At 41.9% G+C, this 20,662-nt stretch overlaps 2 pseudogenes; both read right to left on the reverse strand.

Moving 5' to 3' along the window:
- LOC149298463 (neural-cadherin-like) overlaps positions 1-20,662 on the reverse strand; it is a 150,796-nt pseudogene that overhangs the window by 34,275 nt on the left and 95,859 nt on the right.
- On the reverse strand, positions 306-20,469 carry LOC149298464 (neural-cadherin-like; annotated as a pseudogene).

Consider the following 20,662-nt stretch of genomic DNA (forward strand, 5'->3'; position numbering starts at 1 on the left):
TAGTTCTAGATTTCTTCTCAGTTTGAATCAATTAAAGCACAAGAAAAACATACAAGCTTCTCTTCTTCCTAAGAAAGCTCAAAAGGAAGCATGGGGGGGGGGTGTATGGTATATAATAACTATTAAATAACCATATATAATAACTATACACTATAAGGGAGAGAATGTGCTCTGCCTCTCCTCTCTAGTTGTTGATGCCACTGCTCCTTCTCTCTACGCCCTTTCCTGATACTCACCAACTGCGATGAAGTTCTTACTGTCTCTTGACGCTCCGCTGTGTAGTAATAATCCGTCTGTGCCGTCGCTTACACACTCCAGCGATAAACGGATGTCCGAGCAGTGGCCGATAGGATGAATCCATGCATAGCCGTTACCGTGAAATGTTCTGAGCCTGCTGACAGCGTGGCCAAAGGAACCAAGTCAAACAGCGGCACCTAGAAAGACAAATGGAAATATTTTAGTTTCAGAGGTAGACTGTCTGAAGTTGGTGATGTAAGGGATAAGTCACACAGGAAATGGTCCAGAGAATCTGCCTACCTGTAACCGGTGAGAGTCGACATGCAAGTCCCACCATTCAGGCAAGGGTTTTGGGGCAGAGAATAACAGTTCTGGTAAAAATCGTTTCTGCGCAGGACATGTTTCTGACTTGGGGAATTGAGACTAAAGATGCGCTGCACCCGCCATCCTGCGAACAGAACTCAATGGATACTTGGGAATTCCTTTCCTTCAGAACTGATCGGATCTGTCATTGAGAAGAATACAAAAAAACTCAGTTAAGACGGCACCAAAAACTTTTCTAGACACCATCACAGTTCTGTTGCCATTAGGCACCCCAGGACCAGCTCCATCCCACAACAAATGCAGATAAAGATGATTAAAACGCATCGCTCTTAGATCTTTACTTTAGTTATAAAGTAATAAACCCCCGGCTGTACCCTCAGACATTCAAAATCAAGGGAATTATTTCCACAAAACTCTGAAAGACAAACAGGATACATCTAGATATCACGAGACTGATAAATATTCTGCGTTTTGTAATATCATTAATTTTAAGAGACAGCCGACGTTATTCTCACTCAGTAATAACGCCATAAACACTCTGTCCATACCTTCTCTCTCTGGGCTGTCAATAAGCTCCGTAAGATCTCGGGTTTGTGGCAGGAGGCAGCTCCGCATAGTGAAAATGTCACGTCGGTCGCGTTATCCTCTGCATTCACCACACTGAAGATGTGGATATGGCTGGGATGGGCAGCTGCCACGTCTGCCAGGACGGCCTGGAGCGGGTCACGTCTGCTGACTCCAAACTCATCCTTCTCTGTGAATTCCTCTGCTGTAATGCCTAAAACGCGGGTTAAAAAGTTGTGACTGAGAAGCAGAGATAGTAACATATTTACCCAGATAGGAGCGGGGAAGGGAATTGGGGTTACGCACTGAGTAGGACAGGGGTCACTTAATGCCAAGAGCGTTCCTGTCCCACCATTTCCTTTTATCCCTATGCAGGGATACTACATCATTTTAATGTCTTCATGGTACAATGTAAAGGAGTCCAGGGAAATGGTTACATATATATGTAGCTCTGGTGACCTGTACATCACTTCTTTATCTAGTGCAAACTCTATGATGGTCAAACCAGGCAGTCTTCCCATCAAATGTCCCAGCGGAGTCCTACAAGAATCTACCTGAGACCCCTCCGCACAACTTATTACTTACTTGTGAGTCTCAGAGACACCAAGCTGCGGAAGGCGTCACTTCCAATCTCTTGTACATACATTTTGATAGTAGAGAAGGTATCTGGCCACACACCGCCAGAAACCGTAATATTGAGGTCGTACGTTCCCTGCGGAGGTCTCTCGGTCATTAGGATTGTCGCGTTGTTTTGGTTCAACCAAAAATACCTACAGAAAAAAAACTGTCAATGCAATATTATCTTCCTCAGACACGTCTTCTAACTCCCACATACACCAGACACGTCTTCTCTCTCCCTCATACACCAGACACGTCTTCTCTCTCCCTCATACACCAGACACGTCTTCTCTCTCCGTCATACACCAGACACGTCTTCTCTCTCCTTCATACACCCAGGGCCAGCCTTAGGGGTGTGCGACCTGTGCGGCCGCACAGGGCGCCATGGCAACAGGGGAGCCTGCCTGGGACTTAAATTAAAGCATCGTTTTTCTGTTTTGTTGTTTTTTTTTAACTTTATTTAACATGGATGATGTTAAATAAAGTTAAAACAAACAAAAAAAACCCGATGTTTCAATTTAAGTCCTGGCAGAGGCGCCGAGCGGTCGCTCGTGACGTTTTCAGCGACCGCTCGGCGCCCCTCACTCTTAATATTCCGGCGCTCAGCTGTGAAGCACGCACCGCGGCAGATCGGGAAAACGGACGCCTCCCGCTTCCACCGCAGGACTCCGGCAACGAGGTAAGTAAGGATAGGGAGAAGGGGCAGAGGAAGGGGGCAGTGAGAAGGGGAATGGGGGGGGGGGGCAGTGAGAAGGGGCAGAGTGGGGGGAGGGGCAGTGAGAAGGGGATGGGGGTGGCGCCAGAAGAGTAGTCCGCACAGGGCACCAGAATACTTAAGGCCGGCTCTGCATACACCAGACACTTCAGCTCTCTCCCTCATATATCACACATGTATTCTCCCTCTCTTATACAACAGACACGTCTGCTCACTCCCTCATACACCAGACATGTCGTCTCTCTCCCTCATACACCAGACATGTCGTCTCTCTCCCTCATACACCAGACATGTCTGTTTGTTCCCTCATACACCAGACACGTCTGCTGACTCTCTCATACACCAGAAACGTCTTCTCTCATACACCAGACACATCTTCTCTCTTCCTCATACAACAGACACTTCGTCTCTCTCCCTCATACACCAGACACGTCTTCTTTCTCCCTCATGCACCAGACACGTCTTCTCTCTCCCTCATACACCAGACACGTCTTCTCTCTCCCTCATACACCAGACACGTCTTCTCTCTCCCTCATACACCAGACACGTCTTCTCTCTCCCTCGTACACCAGACACTTCAACTCTCTCCCTCATATATCAGACATGTCTTCTTGCTCCCTCATATATCAGACATGTATTCTCCCTCTCTTATACAAGAGACACGTCTGCTCACTCCCTCATACACCTGACATGTCGTCTCTCTCCCTCATACACCAGACACGTCTGTTTGTTCCCTCATACACCAGACACATCTTCTCTCATACACCAGACACATCTTCTCTCTTTATCATACAAAAGACACGTCTTCTCTCACCCTCATACACCAGACATGTCTTCTTGCTCCCTCATACACCAGACATGTCTTATGGAGCAAGAAGACATGTCTGATGTATGAGGGAGTGAGCTGAAGTATCTGGTGTATGAGCGAAAGAGAAGACGTGTCTGGTTTATGAGGGAGCGAGAAGACGTGTCTGGTTTATGAGGGAGCGAGAAGACATGTCTGGTGTATGAGGGAGCAAGATGACATGTCTGTTGTATAAGAAAGGGAGAAGACATAGCTGGCGTATGAGGTAGCAAGCAGATGTATCTGTTGCATTTGAGAGAGAGAAGACATGTCTGGTGTATGAGGAAGTGAGAAGACACGTCTGGTGTATGAGGACGTGAGAAGACACGTCTGGTGTATGAGGGTGCGACATTACGTGCCTGGTGTATGAGGGTGCGAGATTACGTGCCTATTGTATAAGAGAGGGAGAAGGCAAGTCTGCTGTATGAGGTAGAGAGAAGACGTGTCTGGTGTATGAGGGGGAGAGAAGACGTGTATGAGGGGGAGAGAAGATGTGTCTGGTGTTTGAGTAGGAGAGAATATGTGTCTGCTGTATGAGGGAGAGGGAAGACGTGTCTCGTGTATGAGGGAGAGGGAAGACGTGTCTCGTGTATGAGGGAGAGAGAAGACGTGTCTCGTGTATGACGGAGAGAGAAGACGTGTCTGGTGTATGAGGGAGAGAGAAGACGTGTCTGGTGTATGAGGGAGAGATAAGACGTGTCTGGTGTATGAGCGAAAGAGAAGATGTGTCTGGTTTACGAGGGAGCGAGAAGACGTGTCTGGTTTATGAGGGAGCGAGAAGACGTGTCTGGTTTATGAGGGAGCGAGAAGACATGTCTGGTGTTTGAGGAGCAAGATGACATGTCTGTTGTATGAGAAAGGGAGAAGACATAGCTGGCGTATGAAATAGCAAGCAGATGTGTCTGGTGGATGAGAGAGAGAGAAGACATGTCTGGTGTATGAGGGAGAGAGAAGACGTGTCTGGTGTATGAGGGAGAGAGAAGACGTGTCTGGTGTATGAGGGAGAGAGAAGACGTGTCTGGTGTATGAGGGAGAGAGAAGACGTGTCTGGTGTATAAAGGAGAGAGAAGACATGTCTGGTGTATGAGAGAGGGAGAATTCATGTTTCGTATATGAGGGAGAGAGCAGACGTGTCTGTTGTATGAGGGAGCGAGAAGACGTGTCTGTTGTATAAGAAAGGGAGAAGACATATCTGGCGTATGAGGAAGCAAGCAGATGTGTCTGGTGGATGAGGGAGAGAGAAGACATGTCTGGTATATAAGGGAGCGAGAAGACATGTCTGGTTTATGAGGGAGGGAGAAGACGTGTTGTGTATGAGGGAGGAAAAAAAAATATATATATATATCATACATGTCTTTTCGCTCCCTCATACACCAGAGACTTTATCTTGCTCCCTCATACATCAGACATGTCTTCTCACTCCCTCATACACCAGACACGTCTTCTCTCTCCCTCATACACCAGACACGTCCTCTCTCCCTCATACACCAGACACGTCTTCTCTCTCCCTCATACACCAGACACGTCTTCTCTCTCCCTCATACACCAAACACATCTTCTCTCTCCGTCATACACATCCTCTCTCTCCCTCATACACTAGACATGTCTTCTCTCTGCCTGATACACCAGATACACTTCTTCTCGCTCCTTCATACACCAGACATGTCTTCTCGCTCCCTCATACACCAGACACACCTTCCCTCTCCTTCATGCACCAGACACGGCTTCTCAGTCCTTCATACACCAGACCCATCTTCTCTCTCCCTCATACAGTAGACATGTCTTCTCCCTCCCTTATACAATAGACTCGTAATCTCGCACCCTCATACATCAGTCACGTAATCTCGCTCCCTCATATACCAGACATCCCTTTTCCCTCTCTTATACAACACGTCATCCCACTCCCTCATACACCAGACACGTCTTCTCTCTCCCTCATACACCAGACACATCTTTTCTCTCCCTCATACACCAGACACGTCTTCTCCCTCTCTTATACACCTGACACGTCTACTTCCTCTCTTATACAACATGTCCTCTCACTCCGTCATTTATCAGACACATCTATCTCCCTCATACACCAGACACGTCTGCTCAATCCTTCATACACCAGACGTGTCATCCAGTTCCTTCATACACCTTATAGACCGGCACTAAAGATCGTCCTACCTTAGCAGTGATCCACCTGAATGATCAAAGTCTGACATCTCAAACACTTGTCATGACAGAGTATTCCAATTTACCTCTGGATTGATGAATAAATATCCATCAACTTCTCTGAGACCTCTTTAAGCAACTGGTCAGCCACCGGCCGACATGGTCAACCTATAACCCATTGCGTGTCAATAGTGAAGTGCATTAATGACCATGAAATGCGTGTGTTATTCGAGCCATGGAACTCACCTGGGTATTTGAGAGACGGCGGAATAGTGTTTTATATCCCATCTTCATCCAGCACAACGACCTTCCCAATCTCTGCTGATGACCACCCGGCTGTTTTAAACAAGAAAAAATGGTAAGACATTCATAAGTTTGTCTGCATTCGTGCCCATCTGTATTTTTAATCATTTGTCCTACATTCTGCTGTCAGGAACTGTACAATATACGATCAGCATGCCCTGCCGGAGAATTAACTAGGACTAATTTCCAATACGTCCCTCCTGTTTAGCTCAGTTAAGCGCGGAATGAAAATAACTCTGACAGCCATTAACGTTGCCTAAAGATTATTCATTCGCTGTTGCTGCTCACTTTCACTTGGCGGCGTTTCCCAGGAGGGATTTTTGGATGTAAACTCATTGTGCAGATTTAAAGCGATCTAATAAATATCAACTCTTATATTTTACATGTCATTAGCCTACTTAAAAAATGTAAAAAAATAAATAAAAAATAAGAATGGGCATGAGCGTCTGTCCTTGGCAAGGAGATTAATTATTTTTTCCTTTGTTTCGATCTCTCGTATGCTTAAATGATTCATTCATTTTATGTACATATATAAAATTCATATTTATAAATCTTCTAGCAAAAAATGACATGTCTAGAACGACCTTTATCTTACAGCCACCATTCGCCGCGGGTCTCTATAATCAATTTAAAAACAAACATTATTCCTGCCTCTTTATCAAGAGAACGTACGTATAACCAAACTGATGTTCGGGGGGGGGGTGGGGGATAGGAAGGGTTATTAAAGACTTGGTGACAAGAAGAAAATTAGATTTCTGAGCCAAAACATGTAAAATAATGCATCTGGGACAGAGAACGTAAAGATATAATTCTGATGGTCATTTGGCAAAGTAAAAGTAAACGGTGCTCCGTTCTCTGCAGTATCCAGATCCACAGCATACAAAAAATCCGATGTCTCGTTGACATGGACGCTCTGAGGCCAGACTGCGTTTTCCCAAACAATAGGTTTGTACGGAGCAGCCAATGCTGGCCCGTTGTCGTTAACATCCAGAAGGTCTAGAATGGCAGTTGCGCTTCCTGTTTGAAATGGGATACCCCGGTCTGAGGCTACAATGACCAGGTGGTATTGGGAAGTCACCTCCCGGTCTAGGGCTTTCACCACTTTGACAGCCCCACTTTGGTCAACATACAACTGACCGAAGACATCAGACTCCGCGTGAATGCCATAAGCAAACTGTCCATTTAATTCGGAGTCGGCGTCAGAAGCTGTGACATGCGTAACGGTAGAGCCCACGGTTATATTTTCCAAGAAAGGGGGCACTTGCAAAACAGATGGTCATTGCAGTCCTGTAACTCGATCAGGCAGTGGGAAACTGAAGAAAAATCACAGTCCCGGACCTCGATGGTAAGGTTAAATCTCCGTTCCTCAGGGATCTCATTATCCAGCTTCTTATTAAGTTTAATTATCGCGTGTTTCTCATTTTGGTTGCTTTCAATAGTGAATGCGTGGCCTGGGTCTCCTCCAACGATGCTAAATGACAATAAAGCGTTTTCTCCATCATCTTCATCTACTGCCACCACCTGAAGGACGTTAGAGGTGATTTCACTTGTCTCCCAGACGGTAGCATGCCACGTATCCTGGGTGAACACCGGAGCGTGATCGTTGATATCTAGAACATGAATAGTTGCCGTACCGTTGGAACTCATTCCTCCGCCGTCTTCAACTTCAATAAGAAGAAAGTAAGTATCTATCTCTTCACGGAAAACTAATATGCATACAATCCGCGGACAGACCCTGCGGCTCGGAAACAATTTATACAGCCGTGTTATTCCAAAGCTCTTGAAGATGAGATGAATGTGGACGGGAATTTGTTTCAATGGATAACACGAGTATAACTGATGCCCCATGTCAATGGCTCATTTTTTTATTTTTTATTTCTGGCCCAATTGCCCCAATAACGCATTTTATTGGGGTTAATTTGTTCTCATTTGCACACCGTGCTGCTCTTCAGAGGAGCGTTAGGATGTAGATCCTTCTGAACACCATTATAAATTCACGATATTAAGCCGTTTGTGAAGCCTGAAGCTGCTTCTAGAATAGTTTTCATTAGCATTGCATAAAAGAATACATTTCATTTTTTGTGCATAACTTAATTTAAATACACAAAAAGTGACATGATTTGCATTAGCTTCTGGCAGGTTAAAGTCATTTTATACGAACAGAACTGCATGAGTTAATCCCTGGGTTTCTTTACATGTTGACAGGTGTGCCCAACCCTAAATATTTAAAAGGTGAGGAGGTAACAGGGCTGAGAGTTACCAACGTAACAATTGACCCTCCCTCTGGCACTGCAGCAGGATCAGACTTTGGGGTATTTTAGCAGGATCAGATGTTGGGGTGTGGAGGGGTATGGGTATCTCAGCAGGATCAGATGTTAGGGTAAAGAGGGGTATGGCTATCTCAGCAGGATCAGACGTTGGGGTATGGAGGGGTATGGGTATCTCAGCAGGATCAGATGTTGGGGTATGGAGGGGTATGGGTATCTCAGCAGGATCAGACGTTGGGGTATGGAGGGGTATGGGTATCTCAGCAGGATCAGACCATGGGGTATGGAAGGGTATGGGTATCTCAGCAGGATCAGACGTTGGGGTATGGAGGGGTATGGGTATCTCAGCAGGATCAGACCTTGGGGTATGGAAGGGTATGGGTATCTCAGCAGGATCAGACGTTAGGTATGAAGGGCTATGGGCACCTCAGCAGGATGAGGCATTGGGGTTTTATGGGCTATGGGCACTGCTTTGTGAAGATACATCGGGGTGGTTTGTGGGCAACTTAGCAGGAACAGACCTTGGGGTATGGAGTGGCATGGGTATCTCAGCAGGATCAGACCTTGGGGTAGGGAGGGGTATGGGTATCTCGGCAGGACCTTGGGGTGGGGAGGGTTGTGGGCAACTATTTAGGAATAGATCTTGGGATGTATGCTGCATTTCTTTTTTTTTTTTTTTATATAATTTATTGGATTTTTCAAATATAAAAAACACATATTAAAAAAACCATACACAGTATATGAAGAATATACACAACAATTCATTAGTAAACTAGAGTTACAACTCTTACTGATACAAACCCATTATAATTAAGGAATAAAATGAGCTACTCAGGTCCACTTCAAATAAACTACATTAATATCCTTAAACAGTAATGAGGCATATATAAATCTTCATAATACCCTACATTCATACACAAACACGCAGGACGCAAACAAACGAGAGTGGCGGTGGGAAGGGTAGAGGTTAAGATATTGGTAACTATAATGTACTCCGAGGACTCTATACCCATTGGGGTCTTTCATTTCATAAATACCTAATACAATCCACTATATGCAGACTTAAAGATCTTGAAATTTACTCCAATCTAAAAATATAACAGAGAAGTGAGATTTTAATTTCATCAATAATTAGTTTGAATTCCAAGAATAATACAAATTCAGAGAGAGACTCAAGGGAATTAAAGTTAGCACCCAAAAGAGGGTATCTATATGATAGAGACAGAATCGTTTGAATAAGTATCCGTAATATAGTTAAACCACAAGGACCATATCTGATTATATCTAGACAAATTTTGATTCGTCAAATAGAAATATTTCTCCATCTTAGCTTGATGGGTTATTTGATCAATTATTTCTTTCCAAGTAGGAGATTCAGCTTTCCTCCATGCTCTAGCAATACATATTTTAATAGCTAATAAGATGTTAACTGCCAATAATTTAAATGCGCTAATTGAAGGAGGAAGAGCTAGATGAAAAAGCCAGGTATAAGAATGGATGGAAAAGTTGCATCTAAAAATAAACGAAAGAAGCTTAGTAACTTCTAACTTAATACTATCCAGTTTGCAACATGCCCACCAAATATGCAGTTGAGTCCCCTCCTCATAGCCACATCTCCAACATAAGTTAGAACTTGCATTAGAAAATTTACTTAGCCGGGAGGGAACTAAGTACCAGCGATGTAGCAACTTAAAAAACATCTCTTGTATATTAATTGCATGCACCGCATTCCTGACTTGTGTCCAGGAATCAGCCCAACTCTCGATAAGTAATATAACCTGACAATCAATTTTCTATAGAAGCAGGTATTATGTCGTTCTTTTGCGTATCAAGATACGCTGACATCGAAGAGATTAATTTTTTTTTCTGATGCTTATTAATTAATAAATCTAATTCTGAAGGAGGATGGACCATCTTGGAATTCAAAAGGTGCTTCAATCTAATATATAAAAATAATTCTTTATCAGGAAGCTTAAATTTAGTTTGTAAATCGGAAAAACTGAGGAATGAATCATTCACTTGTAAATCTCCAAGAGTATTAATATTATTTGAGGTCCAATTTAGTAATTCAATATTCTGAATATAATATTTAAGGACCTTCAAAGGAGTAAGGATTGTAAATTCCGCATCTGTACTTTCAAGTGATCTAAACTTATAGCTTGTTTTTATTGCGTCCATTATAATCGGATTCATAAGATTTACTTTTTTCGAAATAGAGCGGCTAAGCCAAAAGAAATTAAATAAATCATACTCGTTTGCCTGATTACGTTCGCAATACAGCCATCCCAAATTTGTATCCTTTTTAATGTCCCAAAATAGGACATGTGTAAACATTACAGCTTCGTGCAACATTCTAATATCTGGAAATCCCAGGCCCAGATATCTATAACTTCTTTTTATTATTTTCTGACTTATTCTGGATTTACCCGATTTCCAAACAAAGGAGAGAGCCATTCTAGAAAATGTATCCAAAATGTAACCCGGCACTCGAAGAGGTATTGTCCTAAATAGATATATAATTTTAGGGATTAAATAAGATTTTACCATATTAATTCTGCCAAGCCAAGATAATTCTATTAATTTCAATTTTTCTATAGAGGAGGCAAGATTATTCAGTACGATTTCATAATTCAAAAATACTAATTTTTTTAGATCAAACATTAATTTAATTCCAAGATAGTCCACCGACTCTTTTGAACAATCTAAATGATATTGGTCCGCAAAAAAAGTCTTTTGAGCAGAAGAGATATATGCTGAAATCACCTGGGTCTTAGCAAAGTTCAATTTGTAATTCTAATATAGACTGAATTCTCGGATGGCTGACAGGGCCGCAGGGACTGATACCTCTGGATTTGTCAAAGTGAGTATGACATCATCAGCATATAATGTTATTTTAAAGGATTGTTCTTTAATTCTCATCCCTTCAATATCTTGTGATGACCTAATTTGAATCGCCAAAGGTTCAATTGTTAGCGCATAAAGCAGAGGTGCCAGCGGACACCCCTGTCTAGTACCATCGGCGATATCAAAAAATGTAGAATTTAAAGCAGGACCTGTGACTTTAGCGGTAGGATTACTATAAAGAGCCATTGTACTCGACTTGAAAAAACCCGTAATCCCTACCGCGTCCAGAGTCGCACTCAAAAAATTCCATCTTACCCTATCGAACGCCTTCTCGGCATCTAAAGCAAGAAACACTGAAGGAATGCGAGTATAATGCACCTGCGCAATCAAATCTAATAATTTCCGAGTATTATCTTCCCCATTTCTGCCACTAATAAATCCAGATTGATCTGGATGAATCAGATCCATTATTACTTTACTTAATCTCTTTGCTAAGATTTTAGAGTAGATCTTTGCATCTACATTTATCAAAGAGATCGGTCTATAATTTGAAAGAAAACAGGGATCCTTCCCTGCCTTTGGGATTGGACAGATAGAAGCTTGGAGAAAATCTTTAGAGGCTACACCATCTTCTCCAATCTTATTAAAGACTCTCAACAAAAGAGAAGAAATCAAAGGATCTAACGATTTATAAAAAATTGCTGTGTACCCATCTGGGCCAGGTGATTTCCCATTCTTTAGATTTAAAATAGCTTCTCTTATTTCAGGTAATGAGAAAGGTCTATTAATATATTCAGCTTTTTCTCTAGATAATTTTGGAATTGGAAGATTACGCAGGAAACGTTCAATACGAGTAAGCGAGATATCTCTTGCTCTAAGATTATAAAGGGATTTATAATAACCTCTAAAGGCTTCTGTAATTTGTGAGGGGTCCAGCAGTGCATTATTATTAACTATTAATTTTTTTATTCTATGTCTTTGAATTACTGACTTAATTTTATTAGTTATCCACTTATTCGGACGATTATTATCATAATACCACCTCTGTTTGGAATACGAGATAGCTCGCGCTAATCTCTCATCCAATTTGATTTTAATCTCCCTCTGAATCATTGTTATTTCCTTAGTCAGATCCGAAGTGGGGTTTAATTTATTGATACGTTCGGCCTTTGCCAGTGCTATATAAAGTTCAGACATAGTTCTACCTTTTTGCTTATTAATAAAGGCATCAGTTTTTATTAAATAGCCTCTTAATGTGCATTTAAATGCCCCCCATAAAGTAGAATCTTGAACCAAGCCATTGTCGTTTATCTGCAAAAATTGCTGAGCTTCTTTAAGAAGATTTTGCTTATATAAGTCGGATTTAAAATTGAACTCATTCAATCTCCATCCCGGTCTAACACTATGTTTAAATTGATCGCTCAAAGAAAAAAAAACTGGTGCATGGTCAGACCAGAAAATATTCCCGATACGAGATGAAATACAATTTTTTAAAGCTACTAAATTAGTATAAACTGCATCAATCCTTGAATAAGAGAGGTGTCTATTAGAAAAAAATGTATAATCCCTTTCTACAGGGTGTTGGGTCCTCCATATATCAAATAAATTATAATTTTCGGTAAGTGTAGACAGTCTCTGAGCCATATTCCCTGCGGCCCTGTCGAAGGATCTACTATCTCTTAATTTCTTATCTAAATCCACATTTAAGACACAATTCAGATCTCCTCCAAATAATAAGATGCCTCTTTTAACTTCCTCCGTTCTTTTAATGAGTAACGTCAAAAATTTCACCGGATAATCATTGGGAGCATAGGCATTAACCAAAGTGTAAATTACATCGTTTAATTTACATATCAATATAACATATCTACCAAGCAGATCACTCTCATGAAATATATAATCAAACTTCATTTCAGTAGCCAAAATTATCGCGGCACCCCTTTTTTTTTTAGTTGATAAATTAGATGAATAAATAATAGGGTACTTTTTAAATTTCCAGTACGTAGAACCTCTATCATCCCAATGTGTCTCCTGCACAAAGCAGATCGATATCTTTTCTCTAATTAAGGTTTCATATAAATACATCCTCTTTTGAGGTGTGTTTAGACCTTGGGCATTTATAGTAACTAAGTTTATCATTTTATTTTAAACTTCACCCCATAGTGTCTGATCCAAATTCTCCCGATCCACCAATAGCCCTCTACCGCGAGCCCACCGCCACAACTCACAAACATACCTTTCATACTCAAGAGATACAGAAAATTATGCATCTCCAGCTCTGATACCAAAATAAAATCAGAGCACACTCAGGTGGAGACGCGAGGAGATAGAGAAATGGCGAGAAAATCATGCTCGGGAAAAAGAGAAAAAAAAAAACAAAAAAAAAAACATTTCATACATAGAGCGCAGCAATATCGTTTCATACATTAGTACTTTATAATGATCTCGTTATTACCAAGTAAACAAATAATATAGGAATAACACCTTACCATGTTCACAATAATAATCTGTGCTCTATTATATATTCCCTTAACATAGCTGACTCTCCAGTTAATCAATCATCAGCTAGTCACTATATTTCAGTCTTTTACAGACCTATTTATAAAAAGTTAAATATTTAGAAAAAAATTCATAAAGTGCTAATATGTAGTATCCATTCTAAAATAATCATAATACTCTCAAATATCTTAACATATAATAACAGTGTTAATATACCCTTTACAATATTCATAAATATTAAACTAAATCTAATACATAGATTCGCTCAATACCTGAGCAAATCACTATAGATCTGTGCTTTAAATATCCCCTTTATATAATTTCATTCTGTGCATAGTGTATCGCCTTTATATAAAATAAAAAACAAAAAAATCATAAAATAGTGCACGGCGATACTGTTTCATACACCAGTAATCTATAATAATCTTGTTATTATCCAGTAAATAAGTAATTTAACAGTATCACCTATATCATATTCAAGAATGTATAATCTGTGCTCTATTTTGTGTTCCCTTAATGTATCTGACTCACCAGTTCATCAGTCGTAAGGTGCTAGTATATGGTGTCCATTCTAAAGCAATCGTAGTAGTATCAAATATAATAGCAGTGATAATATCCCCTTTACAGTATATATAATTATTACCCTAAAACTAATATTTAAATTCCCTCAATTCATGAGGGGATCACTATAAATCCGTGCTTTAGGTATCTGCTTTGTATAATATTTATTCTGTGCAGGAAGTACATAATGTGTCAAGTTCTAAAAAAAAACGCAAAAAATTAAAAAATAAATTAATAAATAAATATCATGAAATAGTACACAGCGATACTGTTTCATACTCTAGTACTCTATAATAGTCTTGTTATTACCAAGTAAATAAGTTATACAACAGTATCAACTATGCCATGTTCAAAATTTAATAATCTGTGCTCTATTTTGTATTCCTTAATGTATCTGACAGAGTGTTTATTCTGTGCATAAAGTGCATACTATATCTTATTCTAAAAAAAAAAATAATAAAAAATAATAATTAATAATTAAATTTCGAGCATAAAAAACCGAATGCAGCTTCACTTTTGTTAATTGAGTTCTGTTAATTATGTTTGTTAATTCTGTTCTTCAGCCTGTACTAGAAAAGCTTTTGCCTTTTCTGGGTCTTCATAAATATGTTCTTGATGCCGAAATAAAAAGAATAATCTGGTTGGAAAAAGCCATCTGTATGTAATTCCCATCTTCCTCAGAATCATCGTTACATCTGAGAATTTACGTCTGCTATTTCTTGTTGCCAGGGATAAATCTGAGAACAACAATAAGTCTTTATACGGGTCCGGAAATTGCCTGGCTCTAGCCGCCTTCATCGGTAGATCTCTAATTTTATAGTTATTACAACATATAATCACATCTCTTGGTTTTTCCATATTGGGGAGGTTTCTTGGTTTTGGTAATCTGTGGATGCGCTCGAATGGGAAGTTTCCCAACATATCCTCTTTAATCACTGAGGAGGCCCATTTTTTGCAAAATATCTCTAACCGATCGTTAGAGACATCCTCAGGAATACCTCTTATACGAAGGTTTCTTCTCCTTAATCGATCCTCCATATCTGTAACTTTAATCTCTAAATTGTGCAGTTCTGCTTTAAAGAGTTTATTATGTGCATATAGTTGTTCTACCTCATTCCTCAAGGATTGTGTCTCAGTCGACAGTCTACTGATATTTTCTGAAATTAAATGGATGTCTTGCTTAAGATCTGACATATTTTCCTTGAGATCAGCTTTAATTTGTTCGCGGAGAGTTTCCAAGGCTTTTGTTAGACTTTCGTTAAAGGTTAATTCCGTAGAGTCAGCAGAGCTTTCAAGATTTGTTCTCTCAGGAGTTGCCATCAAACCAGGTAACGATTTCCTGAGTATATTCGCAGCTTTTGGGGAATAATATCCACTTATTGCACTCATTGCTTTTGTTTTAGTACTTTGAAGCTTTTCTTTATCCCTCTCTTTTTCTTTATCCTTTTTCGGCGGCATTATAGAAACGGTTTATATAATATCCAGCGAGTTGATATATTGCTCAAAAACTTATAATCAAATATAGGCTTTAAAGCTTAATATAATAATGTCCAGCAGATTGATATATTACTCACGAAGATATAATCAAATATGGTCTTTAAAGCTTAATATAGTAATATAGAGCATTTGGAGTTTCTGCAGTCTCTCCTAATATCAAAGATCTCTATCTCTATAGTACCTCCATGCATCTGCCATCGAAATCCAGCGAATCTGTCTCTGCGTCACTCCCGCTCTCTTATACCCCTCCAAAACAGCTCAGATCGCTCAATACTTCACAATTTTCAAACTTTATATTTTCCGCTTTTCTTTTTCCCCTTTTTTCTTCCGCTTTTTCCACCTCCAAGCTTCACCTCCTCACCGCTGGCCGCTTCTCCGTTTCAGCGTTTCACTCGCCGCTCGTATGCTGCATTTCTGTTGAGCAGTAAGGCCACTGTGCCAAAATAAACCCCATATTATCCTCACCAGAATTGGGTTGCCCATGTTTTCCAGGTCGAGCAGACTCTGATCCATCCGACGACATAACTTCTAGGAGATACGAGCCCTTGGTCTCCCGGTCAAACACGGCAGCTGTGTAAATGACTCCTGTCTGGGGATCGATGTGGAACAGAGCATGGTCTCCGCTGCGATCTTCTAAAATAGAATAGGTGATCTGGAGCAAGACAATCAGACCACAGTTAGCGCAGGCTGCCCTGAAAACACTTTGCTGATATAAGGTGGAACTGATGGAAAATCACAAATGCTCTTTGTTGCAAAGGCCTGGAAGCTTTTACTGAACATGTTCTGCCAGGACTACATATATTATTAACGTAACAGTAATGCCGGTGCGCAGGAAATGCTGCGATCCGATGAGCAAAAGGTCTGTCTGCTCTGCCGCAAACCAATTTAATTTCTCTTTATTATTTATTCGTGGCTTTAACTGACACGTGACCCCTCGACAATCAACAATCTGGCCCTAATACCAGACAGTGTTATCAGGCGAGAAAACCCCCTATGTGGCATCAGTAACTCTAATTAACGTGCTGACCCCCTGGTCTAGTGTAGATATTGGTATGGCCCTGTCCCACGGATCAGTATGGCCCTGTACTATGAACTGGTATACACCCCTGTCCTTTGAACCAGTATGGCCCTATCCTATGAATCAGTATTGCCCTGTCCCATGAATCGTTATGGCCCTGTGCTATAAACTGGTATGCACCCCTGTCCTCTTGATAGGTATGGCCCTATGCTATGAAATGTTATGGTCCTGTCCTATGAACTAGTATGGCCTTGTCCTGCTGATTGGTATGGCCCTGTCCTGCTGATTGGTATGGCGCTGTCCTGCTGATTGGTATGGCCCTGTCTTACAGATTGGTATGGCCCTGTTTTACAGATTGGTATGGCCCTGTTTTACAGATTGGTATGGCCCTGTTTTACAGATTGGTATGGCCCTGTTTTACAGATTGGTATGGCCCTGTCTTACAGATTGGTATGGCCCTGTCCTACAGATTGGTATGGCCCTGTCCTACAGATTGGTATGGCCCTGTCCTACAGATTGGTATGCCCCTGTCCTACAGACTGGTATGGCCCTGTCCTACAGACTGGTATGGCCCTGTCCTACAGATTGGTATGCCCCTGTCCTACAGATTGGTATGCCCCTGTCCTACAGATTGGTATGGCCCTGTCCTACAGATTGGTATGGCCCTGTCCTACAGATTGGTATGCCCCTGTCCTACAGACTGGTATGGCCCTGTTTTACAGACTGGTATGCCCGTCTTACAGACTGGTATGGCCCTGTCTTACAAACTGGTATGGCCCTGTTTTACAGATTGGTATGGCCCTGTCTTACAGATTGGTATGGCCCTGTCTTACAGATTGATATGCCCCTGTCCTACGGATTGGTATGGCCCTGTTTTATGGATTGGTATGGCCCTGTTTTATGGATTGGTATGGCCCTGTTTTACGGATTAATATGCCCCTGTTTTACAGATTGGTATGCCCCTGTCCTACGGATTGGTATGGCCATAAAGCACATTGTTTTACATGTGCAAATTACAGGAATATATGCTATGGCTAAAAGGACCAGGGATATCTGAAGAAAATGCGTCAATGGGTGCAGATTTTATAAGTTGGTACCGCATTTAGTATTCCTAGGAACACAGAGCTATAGGAGTCAGAGTGTGCGTGTGATGAGGTTTCACGTGTGAACTCACCTCTCCATTCAGTCCGAGATCTTGGTCAGATGCAGACACCTGGAGCACAAATGTTCCCAATTCAAGGCCTTCTGTAACGGTGGCCTCATATATGGACGACGTAAAGAAGGGCACATTGTCATTCACATCTGCAATATAAACAAGTCCGGCTTCACATTTGCTCTTCTAGCAGCGCAGGCACAGAATCGATATCCGGAGATTCTACCTGTAATGTTAATGTACACCGTAGTGAAGGCAGCCAATGGCACAGCAGCAACGGTCTGAGCTCGGATCTTCAGGATAAAAGTCCTGGTTGTTTCATAATCTAAAGGTTCAGCTACAAGAACGGAGGCAGAGCCTTCTTCTCGATTTACCGTCAGGTAGAAACGAACGGGCATGTTAGTCTCCGGGACCAATCCTTCCTCTAAATTGTACGTCACACGAGGGTCTCCCAGCAGTGAGGAAGCTTTAACGGTCTGTAGGAATGGCAGAACATTGTGTAATTAACAGTAAATTACAGTAAAAAGAAGCCCTCAACAGCAGGAAGTCAACTGGGAAACGACAGGCATTAGAAGGGTGATTAAGGCTCCTTAGTGGTGATGTCTCCATACCCCGTTCCCTCTCACTAGTTTCATATCAGGCCTAACGGGAAGCAGATGTCTAGATGGGTATGATCCCTGGTAGCCGGGCATGAGGGAGAAATCCATATTCAGATGAGATCATACACCAATGGGCGGAATCCTTCTATGACTCCTACCAATGGCTGGAAGCATTGTAAGGTGCCCAACCAATGGCTGGAAGCATTGTACAGTTCCCACCGACGGGTGGAAAAATTCCACTGGTTTCCAGGTCAGAGGTCACGTCATACCACAACAGGCGTATCTCTCATGGTATTTTCTGGAATCACCAGGTCATATCTTTCTTTTTCCCAGACCGGAGGCTGATTCTGAGCATCTGTGATTCGAACGGCTACTTCCACCTGCGTGCTTCTATTTCCTCCGTCCGCGGCCGTGACCTCTAGTGTTATTAATGATTTCTGATGGGGAAAAAAAAGTTAAGACAAAAAAATTAATTACATTCACTTAAACCTTCTCCATTCAGCAACCTCCCCGACAAAAAAAACAAACCCAAAATTGCTCTCCCAATTGATTTAAAAGCTGCGAGTGACAGATGGTTGAGGAGTTTCATGCACCACTCACATACTCTGGTACTCAAAGTGTTATTTAGTTGTATGGTACTTTTTCTAGAGGGTTTTTCATTCTATCGCCCAACCAATTTCCAATTGCAGAGCTAACCAGAGGCACGTAAAAAAAACAAGAAAAAAAAAAAAAGACAGTGGACGATTCCCAGCAAACAGCTGGCCTTCTGCAATGGAGAGTCTCATTTAGCGGTAACCTCGGGGACTCACACGGGGGCCTTCCAATCAGTGTCCAGATGTCGTCGTCTGGTCGTAGAGACTTTTGATTTTAGAAAAAGCAAACATGACAGCTTGACAATGCCTTAAAACTATCCAAAAAGCCCCGTTACGTCCCCACTTAAAAAGCCACCAGCTGTGTTTGCAAAGCATAAAGTTGAAATATCCAAACACAAAGCTACTCGCTGTCATAAGAGATACATTGTAGTTTTGCAATATGTACATTAAACCGGTTACTTAATATTAGGAACAAAAGAGAGATACAAGTGCGCCATATTTTATTATTGCATTATATATATAGCGGCTTACAATCCTACTATAAGTCATATTGTATAAAGGGGTCTGGGGTCAGAAGGTGACCCCGCGATATTTTCATTTAAGAGTACTATCACTTGTTGAAAAGTAAGTTGGTTCTCTAAACACAGCATGTAAACGCTTGCTACGTTACCTGAGATATTGGCTGGCGAACATAAAGCCACCCCGTAGAGGTGTTAATGCTGAAGGCCACCGGTTCCTCTCCAGACACGGAGTACATGATCGTTCCATTCACGCCATAATCGTCATCACGGGCCGCAACGCGGAGGAAGCTGCTTCCCACGGCAGCATCTTCTCTCAGGAAATCTGGGACAAGAATGAAAACATTTGAATTCTATGTTGTCCACTGGGGTCCCAAATACCCCATGGGCGAGCTGGCCAAGCTCTTGTGGACCAGCAGATCTAGGAAGACTCTTAACGCTGAATTCCACTTAAAGCTATAATTAGAAGAGGACAGAGGAACATGATGGGGACTCGGTGCTTGTAGAGATCTCATACTCTACCCACGGAGACTCAATTACATTCGTAGTGGTTGTTCTCAAAGCTGGGGTCGTTGTCATTTTGGTCCTGGATCTGTATGTTGATCTGGCACAGCCCTATGAGAGGCTCGGCCGCCTGGTCTGTGGCTTTGATGGCGACGGGGAACTTTCTGCTTCTCCCGATCAAAGCTCTGAAGGGTTGTCAGGACTCCTGCGTGGGAAACGTGTTAAAGAAAGCACGGAGGCGATGTGACTGGCAATTCCTGCTATAACACGTGAAGAACATTTTCTCATAAGCTTTTGAGAAAAAAAGCTTGGCTGATTAACCTGACCTACAACCATGGTTAAAACCTGCATCGCCAAGCCTATCTGACCCACAGGTTTTAACAGAATCAAATGAAGCTCCATGATGTCACCTCTGGCTGTTGACCCTGGGGTAGAAGGGTAGAAGCGTATCCACCAATCCAGCAAAAAGCATATTAAAAACCTAGAACACAAATACACTGGGGAGGAAAGTGTGTCCTCGTGCCGCAGCCCATCTCTCCATACAATGTTTAAAGGGCTTTAAGGTATAGGAGGCGGTGGCACCTATGTCCGGATGGATGCTGAATGCAGGAAGAGAGCCCTCGCGATGAACGATCCCGTACTTCACTTGACCATTGACGCCAACGTCTGCGTCTTTTGCCTCCACCTGCAGCACAGACGTTCCTGGGGGCTGCTTCTCCAGGACTACGGCGTGGTGACGGTACTGGGCACACTGGAAATAACGTTAAATCCACACATTTCTGTTAGGATCCGGCTACATCTTGGAGCCAAGGACAGTTCTAACGCGGCTTTAGTTCGTTGGCGTTCA

The sequence above is a fragment of the Sceloporus occidentalis genome, unplaced genomic scaffold (genome assembly GCF_023333645.1).
Source record: "Sceloporus occidentalis isolate IW3139 unplaced genomic scaffold, rSceOcc1.0.p SCAF_32, whole genome shotgun sequence".
NCBI classification, from domain to species: domain Eukaryota; kingdom Metazoa; phylum Chordata; class Lepidosauria; order Squamata; family Phrynosomatidae; genus Sceloporus; species Sceloporus occidentalis.